Here is a 9,306-nt window from a genome sequence, read left to right on the forward strand (position 1 = left end):
ACCAAAACGAAAGAAACACAGGAACACGAAAAGTCACCTTTCCCACACACAAGCGAAAATTCAACTCCAATTTAAATCCGAAGCAAAGGAAGCACAACCACAGAAAGGGAATCCAAAAGACAATGGCCGCGTCCGACGCCTAATCTAGTCTTCGACGTCTTCTCACGAGCGCGGAGCTAAGTGGTGCCACTGGCGTGGGAGGGAGCCCCCGAGGCCACAGGGCGGCACTCCTGAGACTCCGGGGCGTGTACAGCCCCACTCATTATTACGTGAGAGTGTCACGGGCGGCGAGCTTCATAGGCACTTGGACTTCTTCACAGGCACCGGGCCTTGCTTCATATCGCCAGACGAGGGCACCCACCCTCGACCTCCATTGACGGTAACCGGAGACCAGGACGACGCCAATGAGGCCAGCGGCGCCCTCGGCGATCACTGGTCCTCTGCCGGTACACCTCCCCGGTAAAGGGCCTACCTCCGGGGAACGTCTTGCTCCATGCGCCATGGGGAGGGGCCTGGCTCCCGGCCCCTCTCCTACAGCCCCCAGTGCGCTCCTCCTGGTGGAAGGAAGGCTGCCGAGCTGGGGCAGCCGCCCGCCACTATGATCTGACCCTCCTGTGACCCATGGTTAGCATAAGCTTGCTCTTGAGGAATTAGTGGTACCCGGTAACTGCTGCTGTCGGCGCGGTCGGTGAGGCTCCCTCGTGGCTCTTGGAAGGGCTCAGCTTCTGGCGTCTCATCTTCCCAGCCTGGCCCGAGAAATGAGCCAGGGTCGTCCTCCAGTGCGTACTCCCGCTCCACCATGCGGGGCACGTAAGCCTCCGAAGCCGCCGCTTCGAAGACCTTGCCGTAGTGCCCCACGCTCCACGTCGCTCGGCCTAGCGCACCATCTTGAGGATTGTAGAGTTGCAGCCCGCCCAGGCTGTAGGTCGTAGCGTGCATGCCCTCGTCCGCGGGTGGCGGCGCAGGCGCGACCTAGCGGCTGGCGCTGATGGTTGAGCCGGTGTTGACGAAGCCTCAGGGCACGCTCGGGGGCACACTGGTGCGGAGAAGTCCGCCGTGTGGCCCGGCTGAGGCTTCGGGTGTCAGCTGGAAGCAGAAAGGCGGTGCCCCTGAGGCCGCAGCGTCCAGGAGCTCGGCAACGCGTTCCAGCAACGCGTCCCGACCACTTTCCATCAACCTGCACCGCAGCAGCTCTCGAGCCACCTTGAGCACGGCTCTCATGTTCGCTTGTTCCCGCCGGGAATGTGGCGTCGTGGCCGCGGTGTGGCTTGAGGCCCTTGCAGCTGCCCGCTCCTGCCGCGGAGTAAGGGCGGGCGGCATGTGACTGCGCCGCCCTCGCCCTGCGGCGCGCGAGCCGCCTGGAGCGAGTGGTTCGGATCTTCTTGGGCAGGCGGCGTGGCTCGGGCTGGCCAGACCGCCCGGCGGTCGGTGCTGATCATCGGATCGCCGGACATGGATGCGACGAAGCGAGGGACACGGATCAGCTGAAGGAAGACTTCAGCGCACCCCTACCTGGAACACCAAATGTCAGATGTCGGGTTCCGGCAAAACCCTTAAGGTTCGAACACTGGAGTGCGCACGAAGATTTCCGCCTACCGAATCTCGCCCTCAGCCTCGCCGTGATCCCTAAGCTTAACTAAACAAAATCATAGCACAAGAGACACGAGGTTTATACCGGTTCAGGCCACCATTGTGGTGTAATACCCTACTCCAGTGTGGTGGTGGTGGATTGCCTCTTGGCTAATGATGAACATTACAAGGGGAAGAACAGCCTCCTAAGGCGAGGTGTTCTTGTGCTTGGTGGGTGGTTCTGGTCCGAATGGATCTCTCCTCCCCATCTATGGTGGTGGCTAGTCCTATTTATAGAGGCCCTAGTCCTCTTCCCAAATATTGAGCGGGAAGGGATCCAACAACAGCCATTTTGAAAGGGGACAACTAGTACATGCTATCCTGACTAAAGGTGGTCTTTTCCTGCCAAAGGCTCTGGTGATTATATTGTCTTGGGCTCCACGATGACCTCCGCCTTACCGTACTGCTAGTCTTGGTATTGTTGCACGGATATGGAAACATTTTCCTGATGCCTTGGTACTCCACGCATGCGCTTGCCCCCTTAGCACCAAAGGGGAAACGAGTACACTGCATGCACTGGCACCCGCCTGGCCTTGGTCGTCATGGCTTGCGTCACGGGAACCTCACGAGGTACCCCTTGCCTTGATCTCTCCGCCTCCCTTGTGAGCCTGCCTGATGAGGCGCTCCTGAGGAGCTCTCGTGTCATCCGCCCCGCGAGGCTTGGCCCCTCGTGAGGGTCTTGAATGTTTGGTTGATGAAAACGGGCCGCACTGGGCCGCTGGTGGAGCCACACCGTGGGCCATAGGCAGGCAAGTCTGGGGACCCCCGTTCCTAGAACACCGACAGGACTGTTTTTCCGATCACATACGTAATGCATCCGCTTCCGGATAGCCACGTACGTACGAGGGGCTATCTTATAGCCCCATCATCAAACTCCTCTGGCTAAGTGAGAGTGGTAAAGCCACATAGTCCGATTGCCTGGTTCACCGCACTGACACCTCCTTTACGGACCAAGACGTTGGGTCAAGTGTGATCATATGCCATTCCGAACACCCCCATAGTATCTACGTGGGGGTCGAAGCTGACGACTGGAAAACTCTCAGGAATACAAAAAATGGCTGCACAGGAGGAAAGAACTTTCATACAATGGCACAAATATATCACAAAGCCTTGATATATATAATAAAAATGTCCGAGTCATTCGGATACATTCATTCGAACATAATGTCCTTTGAGCATTGACCCTCTATCAAGCGAGCGCCCTCTAGGACATCTTCTAAGTAGCGCACTGGCGTGCGGTGGTCCTTGCCTCCGGGAGGACCCTCAACTATGATAACGGTGGACTTCATCTTCGCCCAGTGCATCTTGACACGGGCGAAGGCCATCCGTGCACCTTCTATGCACACCGACCGCTTGATTGACTCAATGCGGGGCAAGGCATCGACGAGTCGCCGCACTAGGCCAAAATAGCTGCTCGGAATGGGTTTGGCTGGCCACAGCCGGACTATGACATCCTTCATAGCCGCTCCGGACATCTTATGCAGCTTGGCCCACTGCGCCATTTGGTCATTCAACAGCAATGAGTGCTCCTGCGTCGCGAACTACGACCAGAATAGCTTCTCCATCGCATGCCCCTCCTGTGCTCGAAAGAATTGCGTGGCATCGGCGGCACTCTTCGGGAGATCCGTAAATGCGTCTGGAGAACTCCATAGTCGATTGAGCAAGCCATACCTCTGATCGCCAAACTTAGACTGTAAAAGAAAGGGCTGACCAACCACTAACTGTCCGGCCTGTCGAATCTCCTCGCGAGCCGCTCGGGATTCAGACCTCGCCTCTTGGGCCTCCTGAAGGGCCTTGGAAAGTTTGGACGCCTTAGCTTTATTCTCCTCCTCGAGGAACTCGCGCCTATGAGTGGCATCCTTGAGCTCTTGCTCCACTTTGGATACCCGCTCCTCGAACTGGAGCCGGGTAGCCTGTTCGGCCTTTAAATTTGTTGCTGCTTTATCAGTGGCCGCATTGCTCACCCTTGCCTACTTCTTCGTCCGGGCAACGTCACCCCTGAGGGTCTCGACCACAGCAGTGCCATCTGCAATTATGCATATAGCAGTGTGTAAGCTTCAACTCAGCGTTTGCAAATTAATACAATCATGTATGGTGTACTTGAAACATACCTTGCGCATCATCGTGCCACTTGTTAATAAGGATAATGTCCTCGTCGGCCAGCTGTAGTTTCTGCTTCGGTTCAGAAACTTCAGCGGTCTGAGTGGTCGCCGCTAACAGTGAAGCCTGTTTTTTACCAACAGATAAGTTTGTTATTTCTTGTTGATGTGTGTAGATCCTTTGTTCGCCCTTCTTCATGGGCCGAACAAAGTCTCAGGGGCTACTATCTATATACAGGCATATTTTTCATATGAAAAGCGGCTAAAAACATTATATCACATACCTCGAAGCCTGTTAGTAGGCTCGTGAAGGCTTCATTCAGCCCGCTTTTAGCAGACTAAATCTTCTCAACCACCGTACCCATCAAGGTACGATGCTCCTCCAAGACGGGCGCACTTTGCAGAGCGTCCATCAGCATGTTCGGCGCCTCCGCATTAGTAGCCGCCGGAATAGCCGCTTTCCCCTCCCTCGGAGGGGGCTACTGATTCGACTCCGGAGCAATTTGTATCTCTGGAACAGTATCCAGCGAGGGGTCGGATGATCGAAGACCCCCATCGCCGGTCTCCATGAGGGTTGTGCCCCTCATGTTCTCGACACCCAAGGTGTTATCCTCTGGCGCCGTCTTGGTCCTCTCTCGCACTTCTTCGAATCCCAGAGAGATCTTTTGGGACGACACCTCGGTGTCGTCTGCCATAGGAGGCGGGGAAGCTTGTGGAGGCGTCTCGCTCTCCATCATCTCAGGCGGAAGATCCCCTGATGACGATGATTCTTGAGGTATATCATGGGCCAGACTAAAACACATGATTTGATATTATTCTTACAATTTGTAAAAGATTGGATGTATGTAAGGCATCCTAAGGTACTTACGATTCGGCAAGGGGCTTGGCTCGGGGGCGGTGCTTAGGGACAGCTTCGGTGTCCGAATCCGAGTCGTTCGAGAGGGATATCTTTCCCCTCTTGGATGCCCCCTCCTCCGGATCTACGGAGGCCTCCCTCTTTTTCCTTTTGGGAGGAGGGTTCTCTTCTTCCTCCTCCTCCTCCTCCTCGTCCTCTTCTTGATCTCCCTCGTGAGAGGAAGGAGCCTCGGTCCCTCCGGACATAGCGCCCGAAGTATCTTCATGATGGAGGCCACCTTCGGCCTCCTTGCTCTTCTTCTTCTTGTCCTTCTTCACCGGTGCCTGGTAGGGCGCCAGGACCAGCATCCTCATCAACAGAGGCTTAGCTGGGTTTTCGGGGAGCGGGTCAGACATTTCATCCACCCCACCTTCTTTATCCAACCCTGTTCAGGGGATGGAATTTTCAGTACCGCTCCCTAAGATTGACGAGCTAAGTAATGTTCAGAAATATGATACTTACTGGGGATGCCGGATTATTGCAGTCGAGGCCGGTGTTGTCAGACGTCCTTGGCCACGTCTTCTGCCTCTTGAAGAGCAGCTTCCAGATCCCTTTATGCGCCATGCCAAAGAATCGCAGCAGGGTCCATGGCCCTTCCGAATTAAATTCCCACATTTTGAGAGGTCGTCGTTGGTAGGGAAGAGCTCGGGGGATAAGAATCACCTGGACCACATCAGCAAGGGTAATGTCCTTTTCTATCATACTCTTGATACACTTTTGCGGCATCAATATTTCATCAGAGGATCCCCAGCCTAGACCCTTGTTGGTCCAGGACGCGAGCCGCAGCGGAGGTCCGGATCTGAAAGCAGGAGCGGTCTCCCACTTGGTGTTGCAGGGTTCGGTAATATAGAACCACTCCTGCTGCCATACCTTGACAGTGTCCACGAATGTACCTTTGAGCCAGGTAACATGGTTGAGCTTGCTCACCATGGCGCCACCGCACTCGGCGTGTTCGCCGTCGACCACCTTCGGCTTCACAATAAAAACCTTGGGCCACAGGCCAAAGTGTGGGGGGGACGCGGAGAAATGCCTCACACACGATGATGAACGCCGAGATGTGGAGGAAGTAATTCGGGGCCAGATCGTGGAAATCCAGCCCATAGTAAAACATGAGACCTCGGACAAAGGGATGAAGGGCGAACCCAAGTCCTCGGAGGAAGTGGGGGATAAATACCACCCTCTCGCCGGGCTCTGGGGTGGGGATGACCTGCCTCGGGGTAGGAAGCCTGTGTGTAATCTCCGCCGTCAAGTACCTTGCCTCGCGTAGATCCTTGATGCCCGTCCCGTTACGGAGGAGGCCATCCACTTGCCCTAGGAATCGGGTCCAGCCATAGCCGGAGGAGTTGGGGTGAAGGGAAAGATTAGAGCTTGGGCGCTGGAGCTCGGGGACGGAAGGGCAGAGGAAGAAGAAGGTGTGAGGTGAAGAGATGGGTCCTTATCCTCTTATAAAGGCAGTGAATATCAACCGCCCCCTCATAAGCCTTAAACCTCGCCTATTTCGAACGGGACATGCGAACGGCAAGGTTGGATTACCCAAACCCATATTGATGAGAATCCCATGATAAGGGGACACGATCTCTGCTTTGACAAGACGTGTCAGTGGTCGTGCCTCGATACGCGAAGCGGGGGTTGTAAAACGGTTCAGAATAATAAACAAGGCCAGGACATAACGCCTTGCCGAAAAAGTTGCCAGTGGAGGTGACTTACTTTGTTTTAAGTATTTTTGCCCTTACAGCTTAGGGTTGTAATTATTAAACAGAGCCGGATACAGCTCTTATGTGCAGAAGACTACTTTGGAGTATTCAGAGAAGGAACCCGCCTTGCAATGCCGAACACAGTCTGCACGTAGGATACATCGTCATTGAAGCCCGGTTTAGGGGCTACTGATGGAGTCCTGGATTATGGGGTCCTCGGGGATCCGGCTTTTTTTACATGGGTCGGCCTAATGGTCTAGGAAGATACAAGACAGAAGGCCCTCCCTTGTGTCCCGATGGGACTCTCCTTTGCGTGGATGACAAACTTGGTGTTAGGATAATATATCTTCCTTTCTCTGTAAACGGACTCTGTACAATCCTAGGCCCCTCCGTTGTCTATATAAACTGGAGGGTTTAGTCCGTAAAGGCAATCTTAATCATACATGCTAGACATCTAGGGTTTAGCCATTACGATCTCGAGATAGATCAACTCTTGTAACCCCTATACTCATCAAAGTCAATCAAGCAGGAAGTAGGGTATTACCTCCATTAAGAGGGCACGAACCTGGGTAAACATCGTATCCCCCGCCTCTTGTTACCTTCGATCCTTAGACGCACAGTTTGGGACCCCCTACCCGAGATCTGCTGGTTTTGACACCGACAGTGTCACCAAGTAATATATTTCATGCAACAACGAAGTCTAACTCTCTTCCTATGCATTGGCATGTCATAAAAGAACAATTCACGGGCATCAAGTAAATGCCAATACATAGTATAAATAGTTTCTTGCAATTTTATCGTATGGTAAACATAGGGAGGTGGAGATGTAGTTCCTCTCTCATAATAATTTCAAGTAGGAACAGAAAGCACATGAACATTATATCTACAAAAATCATCATGTGCAATAGTAGAACACAACCCATCAATATAATCCTTAATAAGCGCAGGCTTCTCTAATATAGTGTAGTTGGGAGAATTCAAAAAGATAATAGGACTATCATGCGTGGGTGCAATAACAACAATTTCATTCTTAACTTAAGGAACTATAGTAAGTTCATCTCCATAAGCATAATTCATATTGGCATCATGGCCACAAGCATACCAAGCATCAATTTCATCAAAAAGGGATATTTCAAACGAATCCAAGGGATCATAGCAATTATCATAGGATTCATCCTTCGGTAAGCACGAAGGGAAACAAAAAATGTATGAGTTGAAGATTTACTCTCATTAGAAGGTGGGCATGGGTAGCTAATCCGCTCTTCCTCCTTTTGTTCTTCGCTCACCTCGTCATCTTTTTCATCCAATGAGCTCACAGTTTCAACAATTTCTTCTTCCATAGTTTCCTGCAAAATATTAGTCTCCTCTTGGACAGCGGAGGAGTCCTTAATATATGGCTTAACATAGGCATTAGAAGCATAGTTTTCATAGCAATATTTAAGTATGGCAAAATATTCAGATTTATAAAGAGTAGCATCATACTTTTGAATCAAAGAAGCAATTTTATAGGCACACTTAAGCAAAAAATTCTTCAATTTGCTCAATATCATAGTAATTATAAAAACCCTTGGCATAAGAAGATAATGTTCAGTTATCCTTAAACTCACATTGATAGGGAAGGTATTTTTTAGGGTCTTCGGAACAACAAGTAAAATCATATATTTCGCATAAACTCCAAGCATAAAATTGCAATGTATTAATATGATGCCATAAAAGATTCCATTTTTAAGATAAGCGGTGTCGCACAAAATAAGAATGCTCATTTAATGATTTTCCCTCAACTAAAGTAGTTGGGTTTTTAGCACGAGCACAAAGGGATCAAAGATTATCCAAATAAAAAGCTTCAGGAATATGATAGATTTTGGGTTGTTTGGTTTAGTAGGTACAACTAATTTCTTGGTACGTTTCCTACCCATAACTAAAGATAGAAAACAGGAGCGCAAAATAAAATTTACTTAGTGATAAAGCAAACAAGCACACACGAGAATATCCACCCCACACTATTGCTCCCCGGCAACGGCGCCAGAAAAAGGTCTTGATAACCCACAAGTATAGGGGATCAGTTGTAGCCTCTTTCGATAAGTAAGAGTGTCGAACCCAACGAGGAGTAAAGGTAGAACAAATATTCCCTCAAGTTCTATCGACCACCGATACAACTCTACACACGCTTAACGTTCATTTTACCTAGAACAAGTATGAAACTAGAAGTACTTTGTAGGTGTGATAGGATAGGTTTGCAAGATAATAAAGAACATGTAAATAAAAACTAGGGGTTGTTTAGATAAAGAAACAATTAAGTTAGTTTTAACGAGTGTGGAAAAGTGGTGGAAGGATTTGCGAAATTGCCCCTAAGCAATTGACTACGTTACTAGACCGATAGCAAGTTTTATGTGGAGAGGCCACTGCTAGCATGGCATCCCTTACTTGGAATTTTATGCTCTTATGATTGGAACTATTAGCAAGGATCCGCAACTACTAACGTTCATTAAGGTAAAATCCAACCATAGCATTAAGATATATTGGTCCCCCTTCAATCATGTATGCATCAACTTCTATGCTAGGCTGAAGCTGATATCATCCTTGCCCTCCAATACATAGTCCTATCAACATACAACTAACCCTACGGTGTGATCCACAAGTGCGCTCATATGATGGGCACCAAAGGACAGCAACATAACCACAAGCAAATTAAACCAATCATAGCAATTCACCAATCATAGATATGACAACAAAAATCTACTCAAACTTCATAGGATGGCAACACATCATTGGATAATAATATGAAGCATAAAACACCATGTTCAAGTAGAGGGTACAGCAAGTTGTGCGAGAGTGGACCGCTGTAGATAGATGGGGGAAGCTGATGGAGGTGTTGGTGAAGATAAGGGAGTTGTTGGAGTAGATCGCCGTCACACGATGATTGCCCCGACGGTGTTCCAGCGCCACTGGGAGAGAGGGGAGAGAGCCCCCCTCCTTCTTCTTCTTCCTT

This window comes from Triticum dicoccoides, chromosome 3B (genome assembly GCF_002162155.2).
Source record: "Triticum dicoccoides isolate Atlit2015 ecotype Zavitan chromosome 3B, WEW_v2.0, whole genome shotgun sequence".
NCBI classification, from domain to species: Eukaryota; Viridiplantae; Streptophyta; class Magnoliopsida; order Poales; family Poaceae; genus Triticum; species Triticum dicoccoides.